The sequence below is a fragment of the Mandrillus leucophaeus genome, unplaced genomic scaffold (genome assembly GCF_000951045.1).
Source record: "Mandrillus leucophaeus isolate KB7577 unplaced genomic scaffold, Mleu.le_1.0 Scaffold921, whole genome shotgun sequence".
Classification (NCBI taxonomy): Eukaryota; Metazoa; Chordata; class Mammalia; order Primates; family Cercopithecidae; genus Mandrillus; species Mandrillus leucophaeus.
The window spans coordinates 1,029,191-1,044,228 of NW_012110042.1; the positions used below are offsets into that span (position 1 = coordinate 1,029,191).

General features: G+C 50.2%; 1 pseudogene; it reads left to right on the forward strand.

Moving 5' to 3' along the window:
• Nucleotides 1-6,716: 6,716 nt before the first annotated feature.
• LOC105531937 overlaps nt 6,717-15,038 on the forward strand; it is a 17,382-nt pseudogene continuing 9,060 nt past the window's right edge.

The window sequence follows — 15,038 nt, forward strand, 5'->3', positions numbered from 1 at the left end:
TATGTACTAAGCGTTCCTTACCCACTTGGGACCTCAGTCTCCTCACATCTAAAGTGAGTCTAACAGGCCGGCACAGTGGCTCACGCCTATAATCCCAGCGCTTTGGGAGGCCAAGGTGGGCAGATCACTTGAGGTCAGGAGTTCAAGACCAGCTTGGCCAGCATGGTGAAACCCCGTCTTTATTAAAAACACAAAAATTAACCAGGTATGGTGGCATGTGCCTGTAATCCCAGCTACTCAGGAGGCTGAGGTGGGAGGATCACTTGAGCCTGGGAGTGGGAGGTTGCAGTGAGCCAAGATTGTGCCACTGCACTCAAGCCTGGAGGACAGAGTGAGACCCTGTCTCAAAAAAAAAAAAAAAAAAAAATTAAAATTAAAGTGATTATAACAACACTTTCTCCATAAGGTTATAGTGGGGATTAAATGAGATGACCTATGAAAGTACCTACCCACTGTGTACATATGAAGGGTGCTTGATAAATATTGCTTACTCTCGCTTCTTCTGGAGGGAGGGCCCTAGGCCGTAGCTTAGTCAACCAGCCAATTAGTGCCCTGCTCCTTTCAGAGTGCTATTTGGTGCCCTAGAAATGATTAGCGGGATAAGAAACATTACTTCTGCTCTGGAAAAATTTCCAAATGGTGGGGAAAACTGTAATTCACGCGCTCTATAGCAAACCAAGAAGGCACCATCCACATTTTCTTTGGTTTTCACGTGTTGGGCAGCCACCACGGCTGTGCCTGGGGCCCGGCCAGCGCAACTGCAGTGAGTTTCCTTCTGATAAGAAGTGGAAGCTGCAGTACTCGTTTAGGGAACTCTGTCCTTTTATTCAGGAAAATCTCCCCATATGGGCCTTTTAATTACAGAAATGCAAACCAAAGGCCCTGTCCTGAAACGGAGCTGTGACTTTTAGAAAATTCTGGCTGTGTCTGTTGAAGGCAGAGTTGCTCCCTGTAAAACAGGCTGCTGTGGACAAAATGTGCGCCTGCAAGGAGACGGACAAGCCTGATGATGGGGTATTGCCATGTTTCTTTCCATTTGACCCTTAGCCCAAGCCTGGGACCCCTGTTGTGAGTGATCTAAGGGCCAGACACTGATGACTACTTTGTGAGAGGCTTCATGAGACTCTGGCCACAATCACAGGTGCTGAGAGACACAGGTGGCAACGTGAGGGAGTAAGTGAAACGCCAGTACCTCTGAAAGCAGTTACGGCTGCCTCTTTTTCTCCTGGTAAACTCTGTGAGAAGTCATTGCTGGCACACAGGAAAGCTACTGATAGCAGAGTAGCTAAAAAGGCAGACGCAGGAGGCGAACTGCCTGGGTCTTGGGCAAGCCACCAAACTTCCCTGTGCCTTGGTTTCCTTGTTTACAAAATGAGGTAACGCTTTTCCTGCAATCGCAGTGGAAGGGAACTCAGTGATGCATGTAGAGTGTTTAGGACAGAGCCTGGCATGGGTTGTGTTCTGCATAAATGTTGGTTGTTATTTTTTAGCTACCTAAAAAACTTCAGTTATATTTGCCTTCCAGTGAATTCTCTTGGGTTTTCTAGGTATGCAATTGTATCATCTGCCAGTTCTTCCCCCCGTAATCCTACTATTTCTATTTCCTGCATTTTCTCATTGGGTATATTGCAGGCCTTTTTTGGGTTCATTGGAATGGGGAAACCACGTTGAAATTTCAAGCTGCTTTGGAAAGGATGGATGTGAGATGACAGTGGTCCAAAGCAGAGTGATGGGGAGAAAGCTGTTGTGTGATTTAGGTGTGATGTGAAGACTTGGCTATGGATAACACCCTAAAGACAGGAAAGAGGAGTTCTATGTAAGAGACACCTTAGAATACAGTTGACTGGACTTGTCATGATACTGATCATAAAAATAGAATCTAACACCAACTATCAAACCAATTCCATTACAATGTATTCATCTGAAAAGGAAGGAAAGAAGGGGAAAATTTCATAATCTTAGTTTATGGTTAGTCTTGAAACACAGATTCAGGAGAAGTTTGCAAATACTTTCATTATCTCCACAGTTTGACACAATTTGACTATTTCTTGAATACTTTACAATTGGTTCATGTCTGCAAAAATGACTCTAGTTTACAAAGTCACCTGATGTATTTGGCCTTATTTAGTTCTCATAAAATCCTCTTGGCAGATATATTAATAACTGAAGTATTGGACGTGAAACACTGTGACATGACAGTTAAAAGCGTGGCTCTGGAGACAGACTGCCTGGATTTCAAAGCTGGCTCTGACACTTACTAACTGTGTGACTTTTGTCAAGTCCCATAACCTCTCTCTGCCTGTTTCTGCATCTATAAAATTGAGGCAGGCCGGGCGCGGTGGCTCACACCTGTAATCCCAGCACTTTGGGAGGCCGAGGTGGGTGGATCACCTGAGGTCAGGAGTTCAAGACCAGCCTGGCCAATGTGGTGAAACCCCATCTCTACTAAGAATACAAACATCAGCTGGGTGAGGTGGTGGGCACCTGTAATCCCACTACTTGGGAGGCTGAGGCAGGAGAATTGCTTGAACCCAAGAGGCGGAGGTTGCAGTGAGCCAAGATCACGCCATTGCCCTCCAGCCTGGGCAACGGGAGCGAAACTCTGTCTCAAAAAAAAAAAAAAAAAATGAGGTAATAATAGGCTCCCCATCACGGGGTTGTTTAGCAGTATGTTAAGTAACTACAAGGTTTAGATGTTACTATGAATATCTGGGAACTTTATGGCTTGCAAAGCCCTTACCTGACCTTCTTGGATGCTACTATGACCTTCAACTTTGGGGCCGCCTGAGAAGGCAAGCACAGAAGGGGAGGAGGGAAGGGCAATTCACACTACAGTTATACCAGGGGCTGTCCTGTTACCTGTGTACCTGATGAACCTGTCTCAACCTTGAAACCCTGTTTCAGCAACACTGAATGAATGCTCCCCTGGGTGCATGCGGTGGAAGGGAAAGGGGCAGACCTGGCTGAGTTGCCCTGCCAAGTCCTGGAGACACAACAGGAGCTTAGTTCCCTATGCCCTAGGGGTCTGTGGCAGCCCCTCTGAGTAGGGTGGCCATATAGTTTATGGTGCTGTTAAATAATTAGAGCAAAGGCAAAAGCCAGACCTGCAATGGGTAACCAGGCTGTGTGCTCACCTGACCTTTAGCAGACCTGTTTATCCTCATCCTCACACCAAAGTCTGGTCTCCTGCAGTGTAGAAGCCTAACCTTCCCTCCCTGCCCTGCCTACAACAGGCGGCTCTTCTACCGCACGTGAGCACACACAAACAGGGCTCCACGACTGATTCTGCTTCAGGGCCTGTTTTCCTTCACCCCTGCTAAGACATGCATAGAAGAAGGAAAACAATGAGGAAACAGAAGGCAGAGGCCTGTAGGCACATGCTGGGGGAGGCAGTGGTTCTGAGGAGCAATTTGCAGTGGTGGTTGTGAGGAGGAGTAAGGTGTGGTGGGGAAGAGATGTTACCGTGTGCCTGCATGTAGGGCAAATGCAGAACCAGGTTAGGCCCTTGGCAGGGCTGGGAGCAACTGTTTGGCTGCAGTGGAAAATCCCAAACGAGAGGCAACAGTACCATTCAACAAATATTTATGGCACCTACTCAGTGCAAATAAGAGGGCTAGGCTGAGTCACTGAGCACAGCCCCATCCTGGCATCATGGTGTTGTGGACAGAGGGACCTCCAAGACCACTGGAGCAGATGAGGGGCTTGGAGAGGGTGCAGGAGCCGGGCTGGTTGCTGAGGACCTCCAGGCCCCGAGCAAAGCCTCGGCCCTGTGGAGACCAGAGTTCAGCAGCCAGCTGGGGCCCCACCCTCTGGCCAAGAACTGCTGAGTCACAGACCACTGGAGACACTGCCCATGCTGAGCCAGGGTGACCCTGGGGCAGAAAGAGTTGGAGTTGCCGCCATGATATGGGCTGGGCAGGCCGGAATGGAGGCGTCCGCAGGCCCGTGGAGCTAAAAAGCCCTTCCCTCCTCCCCTTCTGCGCTTGGCTTCTCAGGTGGCCCCAAGGCTGAAGAGGCTGAGAACAGGGGGTGTGCGGCGGTGGGGGTGAAGGCAGCAGACTTCCTTGCTGAGATCAGGGACCTCTGTCCCCCTCACTCTTCTAGTTTTCACTCAATCCTTTTCTCTGTCCAGCCTCACTCACCTGCTGCCCCAGTGTTCTGTTTTGCCTCAGGGTCCCTGTCCCACTGGGGGTCCACTGCCCCTACCCTCTCGTGCCTCGCTGTCCAGCCTCAAGGCTCAATTCAGGCTGCGAACCCCTTGTCTCTAAGTCTCTGCAGCAGACCCCAAGGCCTTGGGCAGTGACAGCAGGTCCCAAACAAAATGACCCCATAGAGTCTAGGGAAAAGTTCAGAAAACGTCACCCTCTGATGACTGGGTGAGAGCAGCCTTCTGTGGCAATTCCCCAGGAAATGGTGCCCCAAAAAGGTCAACACAGAAGCAGCTGCTGCTAAGGTGCTACCACAGTGATGCCTCAGGTTTGCAGAGCTGTTTACAGCTTGCAAAGCAGTGTCACATCTGCTTACAGAAACCCCAGTCACAGTGATTCCTCACTGCACAGACGGGAAACCAAGGCTCAGGGGCATTAAGTGACCAGCTCAAGCTCAGCAGGTGCTAAGCCGTAGAACCTGGACTCGAAGGCAGGCTTTCCTGATTCCAGGCCCCACATTCTTTATGCTAGAGCAAGATCTGCTCCCCTTCTTCACCCAAGCGTGGACTGGCAAACCCTCTAGAGGCCGCGCTGGCCTCCCCATTTAAGCAGCCATGCTGAGGACTTGTCACAGCTCCCACCACCTTCTGCAGGTCCTTTCTCCCTTGCACCTCCTTCGGTTTCCCTGGCGCTGGGATGCTGCCTGACCTTTGTCTGCAATGTCCTTTCCCATTCTCCTCTCGCAGCCAGTCACCACTTCTTCTTCAAGAAGTGCCACCTCCTCTGTGAAGCCTTCCCTGTCGTGACTCAGCAGAGCCAACCCCTCTCTCTGTGCCCCTACACCTCTCTGTCCTTGGACCTCTGCATGCAATGACATTGACTTGATAAATGGCAACTGACCATTTGTATATCAGTGTCCCAGCCCTGGACTCCCAGAGCACTCTCCTGTTTCTCCTGCTTGGTTGTTAAATGAATAAACAAATGCAAGTCCAAAGAGTCCGCTCTCGGGTAACTAAGGAGCTTGCATCAGGAGGGCACCCTGTTATCTTGAGAAACTGGAGAAGCAGAGGCCAGGAGCATGACCTCACAGGCCCTTGAGCCACCCGAGGGTCACACATCCTCCTTATTTTTGGCCATTCCCCGTGAAGACATTACTCAGCAAGCCCTCAGCTCCACCCACCGCTCATTGCCTTACCCAAAGAAGGGACAGCTCATGGAGTCATCTTTCCTGCCTGCCTCAGTCCTTTCTTTCCACTGTCCATGGAATCTCCCTAGAAGCACCTGCTCCCTCAGCTCTGGCCCTGTCCCCTTGCCCTAGAGAGGCTGCTCTGGGTTCTCCCTCAGACCTCCCACTACCCTCTGAGTGGACCAGGGGGAGTCGCCAAGTCTGAACCAGTGACTCACCCTCTGATCTTTGAGGCCCTGCATTTGGTGAAGACAGTGATGCCAGAAGTCTCCTGACCTCCCTCTCTTGAACCAAGGGCTGACACCCGCGGCCTTCTGCACAGCCACTCCGCCCACCCCCACGTGGACCCTCAGCACACAGCTCCAGGAAGCCCCGAGAGAATGCTACCCCATCTTGGAGTCTGGACCTTCTGAGTGTCAGAGCAGTGGTCTGAGAAGACAAAACAGCCCCCACCTGCCCAATCATGGCTCCCACCCCGGGCCCTCGGGATGCTTTGCATTCTACTGTTGTTCATTCTTTTGATGATGCCCAAGGCTTTAGGGGAAGGCCAGCTAATCTGGGTTGGTTATTTACATCCCTCTGAGGAGCCAGCTGGCAGAGATGGGATCAGAGGGCAGACCTGGAGAAGGGCACTGGCTTCTGGGCAGGGCATCAGGACCAAGAGTGACCCTGGATTCTCAGGCTGGGAGAGCTGGAAGCCAACGATATGATCATCGCAGGGAGGAAGGAAACAAGTTCAACTGCCTCCCAGTCCTGCCTTGGGTCACCCCAGGTACTAGGGCCCAGAGGAGGAGGGCTGAGGAGGGGGCAGGGCATAAAGGGGTTAACCTGGGCTGCCCAGCCTCCATGCAGAGAAGAGGCTCCCAAACCCTCTCTGGCTGTAAGTAGCCAGAAACTAATTTGCCCTCCTGGGTGTAAGTAGTGGTAGGAACTAAGGCCAGCCTGGGCTTCTCAACCCACAGCCTCCCCAGGGTATCCCCCTCCTGCTCCCTCACACCCCCACCCTTCTCTGAATCCTTCCCCCAGTCCCAGGAAGCCGGCAATGCTGGCATGGGGCACGGGCCACTGACTCATCAGCACGAACGACAGCTTCCTCAGCCACACTCACATCAGCCACATGTGCTTCTCTCTGCGCCTGCTCAGTTCTCCAGCCAAACGGGCCCTGCTCCAGCTGAGAGGAAGATGACCAGGCTGGCCTAGGCAACAGTTGCACCACGGGTCCCAGTTGCTCAGGGCGCTCATCACAGAATTCCACCACAGCATGTGTGGGTGTTTGCTCCACTGGCACCTCCTAACTGCTCTCCCCACACCACTCTTGCAGTCAGAGTGGGCTTTTTCAAAAACAATTACAACCACATTACTCTCCTGCTCAGAATCCTTCGATGGCTCCCTGCTGCCCTGGCATGAAGGACGTGCCCTGCAAGCTGGTACTGAGATGGTCAGGATGTGACCCTTCCCTCCCACAAACCTGCCCTCTCACTTTTCCCCAGCTCCAACCACCCAGGCTACGGTCATCCCTCGGAATCTGTTGGATATTGGTTCCAAATCCTGCTGCAGATACCAAAACCCACAGATGCTCAGGTTCCTGATATAAAATGGTGACGTATTTGCATATAACTTATAAACATCCTCCCATAAACTTTAAATCATCTCTAGGTTACTTATAATATCTAATACAATATAAATGCTATATAAATAGTTGTTATACTCTATTGTTTAGGGAATAACGACAAAAAACAAGTCCCTACATGTTTAGTATAGACACAATTTATCCAGCGTATATGCAGTTGGTTGAATCCACAGTCGTGGAACCCACAGCCCTGGGGGACCTCCTACCAAACAATTTCCCAATAAGGGCCTACTCTGACACCCCACCTTTGCCCGTACCATTCCCACAGCTAGGGATACCTTGCCCTTCATTCCTGGTCTGGCTCCTACATCCTTAAAGGATCTGCTGTCTAGGTTTTCCCTGACCTTCCAGCAAAGTAAGATGCTTCCGACCACTCCCTCAAAGGGCAGGGACCACCCTTAGTTGGGCAGGAACCCTGCAGCCCAGCACAGTTACAGGCCACAGAATGCCCACAGACCACCAGCCTACTATTGATGGCCCTACTATGAGTTGGCAGGGACAAGGCTAAGGGACGTCATGAGGCCTTCAAGGTTGAGTGACCGCAGGACCTAAATGTCCTGAGGATTCAACTCCTCCAAACAAACAAACAAACAAACAAAAAAGTCAGGATGTGTCTGACCACTCTCATTATCTGTACCCCTGACCAATGCTACTCTCCCCACCCATCCCTGCCCTGGCTGTGGACACCAAGCTGAGGACACTAAGCTACCTGGAGATTCCAGCCTGGGGTGAAGACCTCTCCTGTACCTACCCCCAAGACTTTCCCCAAAGCCTCGCCTACTCTTCCCCCTGTTCCTCTTTCAAGGGCAAGAAGGAGGCCCAGGCAGAAGGCACAGAGGGAAATCCCTAGCTCCCCAAGCACTGAGGCTTGTGGCTCCAGGAGGAGCCCTGGTAATTGAGGGTGAGAAAAGCAGCCCAATAACCTCTAGGCCCAATAAGTAGAAAAGACCACCCAAAATGTCTAGTGGGGGTAAGGGAGAAGGTAGGAGGGAATGAGTGGGGCAGTTGCGCTAAGAACGGAGACTATGAAGTCAAACTACCTTGACTCAACTCCTGACACTGGCTCTGCGTGAGACCTTCTTTCTGAGTCCTGGTCTCCTTGTAGGGAAAGTGGGATAACAGTGGTGCCTGTAAAGTGCTCAGTACAGAGTCTGGCAGAGAGAAGTGCTCAGCAAATGGCAGCCGCTGCTACCGGGACTGGGGAAAACGGCCCCAGCCTGGGAGACTCTGGGCAGGTCCCTTTCCATCTCCAGGCTGCAGCCATCCAGGCTGTACAACAAGATGGGCCCACCCGCCTCCTGGGGCAGTGGCAGGAATCAGCGGATTCATGGGCAGAAGAGGTTCCCATAGTCACTCTTAGCCTCTGTGCCCAGGCCACCAGGCCCAGAAAGCACGTGCCTGCTCCCAGCTCCTGATCAGCCACAGAGCCACAGGGAGGAGGAGAGACAGGGCCACGTGGCCTGTCCACTGGCTTGTCCTTTTGAAAGCTCTCCCCACTGCCCAACCGCCCAGGCTCTTACCCTTGACTTTTCCTCTCCTGCCTGGCCCTATCCTCGCTCTCCTTTGTATCCCCAGAAGTCGGTCCCTTTCTCTGCTGAGAGTCCTTGCCTGCTTTACTTCCTTCTACTAGTGAGGCTGGTGACTGTGGGGCGACTTGATATCTCATGGTCTTACTTGCAAAGGCTACAGTGTTCCATGACTATTTGGATTTGTCAGAGCCATTGCCTGGGGCTCAGGGAGCAGCTCCTCAGCTATCCTATGCACCTCGTCCACACCCTACTCTGCCTCCCACGAATGGGCCTCACAGCAGAGGGAGTCAGGACGGACTAGGGAGCCGGCGCAAGGTTGAACACTCAGTAGATTTACGTCGGAGGTGCAGCTCATCCCCTTACAGCTGGGTGACCTCTGTAGAGCTGGGGTGTCCCTCCAGGACTGATGTGACTATGCTTTGCCAACAGCAAAGAGGCATGTGAATGGGAGGCACATCTGTCATCCTTTGGGGTGGCTGTTAGGAGACCTGAAGAGGAGAAAGGGGTCTCTGTCTTCCCTGTGCTCAGAACCGGCTGAGATGGGGCTGCCGAGCCTGCCTAAAGGGACAGAACAGAGCCAGGCAGCAGGGGAGGCAGTGCCCAGACAGAGGTCACAGGGCAAGGACAACACTGGAAGTGCTTGTCCCCAGCAGCAGAGTTGAGGAGATGCAATCTTTTCATTACATGCTCAGGCTTCCTGGGCTGCTGGCCAGGGTACACCCAGCCCTCAGCTTCCTCTACAGGCCCAGCAGGGACACTGCCTTCCTCTGGGAAAAGAGGAGTTCTGGGACCCCAAAACAGAAGAGAGGCAGCACAACCAGCTGGCTGAACTTGGAGCTCTCAACTCTGGGGTTGGGGGTGAGGGCAGAGCAATGAGGCCCAGACCAGTTCAGGATTCCCCCACAACACACCCACTCGGGTTCTGCCAAGACCTGGGTGGGGCTGAGGATGGGAGGAGCATCAGTCCTGCCCCCTGGAACATCCAAACCCCCTGGTCCAGGTTCTCTGAAGGCAGGACTCAGTGAGCTCATGGGCCTGCCATGCCCAGCCCTGTGTAAGACAACAGGGAGGGGTGGGCTCTGTGGGTGAACTAGAGAGTGGAACTTATCCTCTCCCCAGAAGACACTCAGATTTTTTTTTTCTAGTGTGGTATTTTTGCTGGACCAAAAAAGTATGTCTGCCTGTCCAGGTGAGAGCTGCCAGTCTGCAATCTCTTCACCCAGTTTCCTTTTACCTCTGAAAGATTCCAGCGTCCACACCCCCAGCCCCATCTGAGTCCAGGTGAGCAGGGGCCCCTCTCTGATGGGTCCCATAGGGCAGGGCTCCGCCCTTCCAAGAAGGGCCTTTCCATTCGATGTTCCTTTAAGGCTCACAACTCTGAGACGAGTGTTTTAACCCCTATTTTGCTAGTGAGGGAAGAGAGGCAAGCACAGTGACAAAACGACAGGAGTTGCAGAAAGTGAGCACGGGATCCAGCTGCTTGTGGCTTGCTGTCTCACAGAGGACACGCAGCAAACCAACTTGGATTTGCAGAGCAGTTATGCGTTTTAGAGAGGGATTTCATGTGTCAAAGCGCATCCAATCCCTTGGTATACAGAGGGGAGGTCTGGGACACAGAGACAGTGATACCTCACGTCAAACCTGGGAGAACGAGGACTAGAAGCCAGATCTCTTCACTCCAACTTCTAGGCTCTGTTCATCTAAGACGTCAGGCCATCCCTGAGCAGGCACAGACAGCATGGGCACCTGTTCGTTTCACCCCAGGACCCTGGGGGAGACCACTCATCCTCCTTCTGTCCCTCTCCCACAGGTCCTTCCCACGAGGAGAGGAAAGGAGGCTGCTCCCCTTCTAGTCTCAGCATCGAGGACCATCCTCGGTTCTTGTAGGCTATTTATCCACACACTGCCCAGTAAATGTGAGCAGAATGGAACCAGCTTTGCCCCACACCCAGGCCTGAGGACTTTGCATTGGTTCCTCCAGGACACCCATCTGAGGTCTGTGCCCAAAATCTGAAGGATAATTCCCCACCCTGCTCATAGTCACAGGCTTTGCAATGACCCAACAGGAAGAGAATACGGAAGGTGCTAACGTAGAGCGCATGCAGCTGGGAGATCTCTCCAGGCAATCACAGCCCTGACCTCAAAAGAGCTCAAGGGCCCACCTGGGGCAGGCCCAAATCAGCTGCCCAGGACAGCTTGCTTCGCACAGAGAAAGGCTTCCCCATCCTTCCTCCAGCCAGCCAATACAATGCAGGAGGTAAGAGCTCTGATCCCAGAGCCCTTCAGGCTGAGTTCAAACCCCAGCTCAGCCACTTGGTAGCTATGTGCCCTTGGACATGCTCTTAACCTCCCCGTGCCTTTGTTTTCTCATCTGTACAACGAGGACAATACTAATAGCTACCCCATAGGATAGTCACGAGCAGTGTATGGGTTAATAAATGTTCCGTGCTTGGAGCAGTGCCTGACACATTATAAGGGCTACATAAGTAATTGGTTGATTATCATTGTTGTTATTGTTTTCTTAACCAAGAGAGACTATGGATATCAATCAAAGCTGACAAAAACCTAACATGCTGGGGGAGGTTCTGTGGAGGAGGGTGCCAAGGCCTGTTGGGTAAAGGACTGTCACCCTCCACAGGCAGGTGGCTCACCAAAGGGATTACATCAGGCGGAAATTGCCATTAATAGCAGTTCCCTCTTGGGCCAGACACAAGCCTACAGAGCACGAGGAAGTGAGAAATTTTACTATTGCAGGAGTGAGAAATATTACTACTGGGCAGAATTCCATTTTTAGAACCTGGGAAGTTATTTTGAGGGTTAGTGTTTTCATTTTTTTTAATAGCCTCTGCGCTCTAACAATACTCAGGGCAAGAACTGCTCTGAGGAGAAACCAGGGCACAGTGGGGAGCCCTGCCAGTCTCTGTGGTTGCTGGGCAACCCCTCACCGCCAGCAGGGCTAGTGGAGAGCAAGGGTAGGCTCCACACTCCCACACCCCTCCTCACAAGTGCCAGAACTCATTAGATAAGCCCCTCTAAAGGGTGTCTAGAAGAAGCAGCCTCATTTTCTTTTCAGCCCGGGCAGCTTGGAGTGAGGAAGGTAGGCCCGCAGGAAAAAGCACACCGAACAGCTGCAGGCCAGCCTCACTTTCGACAGCTATGTCAGGTTCCTACGGCTGCTGTCACAGATCCTCATGAATTTGGTGGCTTAAAACAACAGAAACGGATTCCCTCATATTTCTGGAAGGCAGAGAAGTTCAAAATCGGTATAACTGGGCCAAAATCCAGTTTCAGTCAGGCTGCACACCCCTCTGGAGGCATCATGGGAGAATCTGTGCCTGGCCTCTTCCAGCTTCTGGTGGCTGCCAGCATTCCCTGGCTTGTGGCCACATCACTCTAGTCTCTGCCTCTGTGGTCACATGGCCTTCTCCTCTTCTGTTGTGACAAATCTCCCTCTGCCTCTCTCTTAAGGGTATCTGCAATTGCATTTAGGCCCTGCTAGGATAGTCCAAAACTATCTGCGCATCTCAAGATCCTTAATCACATCTGCTACGACCTTTTTTCCACATAAAGTAACATTCACTGATACCAAGGGATTAGGATCCAAAGTCTTTGGGGATTATGATTCAGCCTACTACCCATGCTGACATCTTCCTCTAACAAAGCTGACCAGCAGCTCACCGCTCCACCCCCTGGCATCCTGGTCCTGTCACTCTTCACCACCTGGCACTGTACACCAGGCTCAGGATGATTGGGCACATGGCCCTGCCCCTGAGGCCCTACCCACCCTGGAGTTGTCTCTCACAGACCCACAAACAAGCCAAGCAAGGCTGGAGTTTCCTGGAGCAGCAGGGATGTTTAACTACACACTCAGGTTGTGGCAGCTCCCTCGAGGCCTCCAGTTACTGTCACAGAGGGAAATAGGGAGCTATAGACCAGAGGCCAGCACTGTAAAAATTTTATTTAAAAAAATCCTTTTATTATACTATACAAATTCAGTAAAGGAGTGGAAAAAAATAGAAAATGCAAAGCCTTTGGAATTCTAGCACCCAGAGATCATTTTAAAATTTGTTATGCAAGCAACCTTCCTTCTAGACCTTTTTCTATTCAGATAGAACCATAGACTTACAGTTTTAAAAAACAGAAGTGGCATTATATTATATACTATACATTCTGCTTTTCAACCAGGTTTTTTCAATAAATGATTTATTCTAGGTGCCTTTCATGGCAGTGCATAGAGCATTTCTTCTTACATCTTTTTAAAGGCCACAGAGGATCCCCCCACCCCCCGCCCCACCATGTGGATGAGCCACGATTAAGTTACCCTGCTGATGAGCATTTGAATTGTTCCTAGTTTTGTAGCTGAAACTAATGTAGTGAGGTAATTCAGGGAGAGACTAATATCTGACTAGTTCACATCATTATAGGAGGCTCACAAAGACAAGGAGGCATTTTTCTCTCACCTCCATATGCCACCTCAACAGTACCTCAAAGCAATGAAGCCTAGGATGAAGGAAGTCAGGACTTCTTCCCTCACTCCCAAGAAGAACTAACAAAATGTTGTTCTCTGAGGCAGAGCCTTACTGAGACAAAGAACCAGATAGTCTGCAAGGAGGAGGGACTCTGTCTTTGTGGAGAGGCTTCCACTGCAAGCACACAAACATCTCTTCTCAAACTGGCTCAGATAGAGAGAATGTATGGCCTCCAACATTAGAAAAGCCCAGAGGCTCGGTAAGATTCCGGGGTGATTTGATCTAGAGTTTCACAACATCATCAGGCTTTAGTTCATTTCTCTGTAATTGACTTGGCTCAGGCTTGCTCCGTAGATTAGCTTCATCCTCAAGCTCATTTTTATCCCTGCAGAAAAAGAACTAGAGCAGTTCAGATCACATATCTATCTATGACATCTATAGGAAAAGAAGATCTCTGTCCTCATACATCCAACAGAACTGCATTATGATGGGAATACCTTGGGCCATGTGCCTGCCACCGAACCAACAGCTGTGGTGGGAGGATGAAATATTCCACAGAGTTAGTCTAGGTCACATGCTCCCCTCCAGAGTTGAGGTACAGATGGCTTTCCCAAAGTCAGAGGGATTTATTTTCCAACAAAAAGTGAGCTGTTAGAAGAGGGGAAGTGGGGATTTATGAGAGTTTTTGTTTTGTTTTGTGTTGTTTTGATGAAGTTTTGCTCTTGTTGCCCAGGCTGGAGTGCAATGGTGGAATCTCAGCTCATCGCAACCTCCACCTTCCGGGTTGAAGCGATTCTCCTACCTCAGCCTCCCAGGTAGCTGGGATTACAGGCATGCGCCACCACGCCTGGCTAAGTTTGTATTTTTAGTAGAGGCAGGATTTCTCCATGTTGGTCAGGCTAGTCGCAAACTCCCGAACTCAGGTGATCCGCCCACCTCAGCCTCCCAAAGTGCTGGGATTACAGGCATGAGTCACTGTGCCCGGCCTATGAGAGCTTTTAAGGGTGTAAGGGCTTAGAGAGAAATAAATGAGTTTACTGGACTGTATAAACTCCACACCCCAAGTGCCTATAGAATCCCAAGGGGATTAAGACAAAACACTACCCTATGGAGGAACAAATTCACACTGACTCCCCCAAAATGCACCATAAACACCCTGATGTGTGGTGTTTATCCTTATTCTATAATAAATTCCTAGCAATGGAATTGCTGAGTCAAAGGGCTTGAGTATTTCAAACTTTAATCGATATTACAAAATTGCCCTCCAAAAACGTTTCTACCAATTTTTCCTTCCAACTATACAGGCTATGGAAATGCCCATTAACCCACATCTTGTCAAAACTAAATATTATTCATCTTTTAGCTGAGCACAGTGGCTCACACCTGTAATCCCAACAGTTTTGGGGAGGCTGAGGCAGGAAGATCACTTGAGGTCAGGAGTTCTTCACTAGCCCGGCTAATATGGTGAAACCCTGTCTCTACAAAAAATACAGAAAATTATCTGGGTATGGTGGTGCATGTCTGTAATCTCAGCTACTTGGGAGGCTGAGGCAAGAGAATCACTTGAACCTGGGAGACGGAGGTTGCAGTGAGCCAAGATTGTGCCACTGCACTCCAGCCTGGGTGACAGAAGGAGACTGTCTCAAAAAGAAGAAGAAGAAGGAGAAGAAGAAGAAGAGGAGGAGGAAGAGCAAGAAGAAGAAGAAGAAGAAGAAGAAAAAAATATATATATATATATATTTCATCTTTTTAATGTTTGTCACCCTGATAGATTTAATTTGATTTTTTTAAACTATGGGGGAAGGTGAACATCTTTTCATACATGTAGTAGCTAATTATAATACTTTTTCTATGGATTACTTGCTCCTGGCTTTTTTTGCATTTTTCTGATGGGTTGTTTATCTTTTTCTTGTTGATGTGGAAAAGCTCTTTGTAGATTAGAGATACAAACCCTTTGTTTTATCTGTTGCAAGTATTTTCCCCAGCTTGTCCTTTGTGCTTTGACTTTGTATACAGAGCTTTTGTTGTCCAGAACATTACAAATTTTATGTAATTAAATGTATTAGGCTTTTCTGA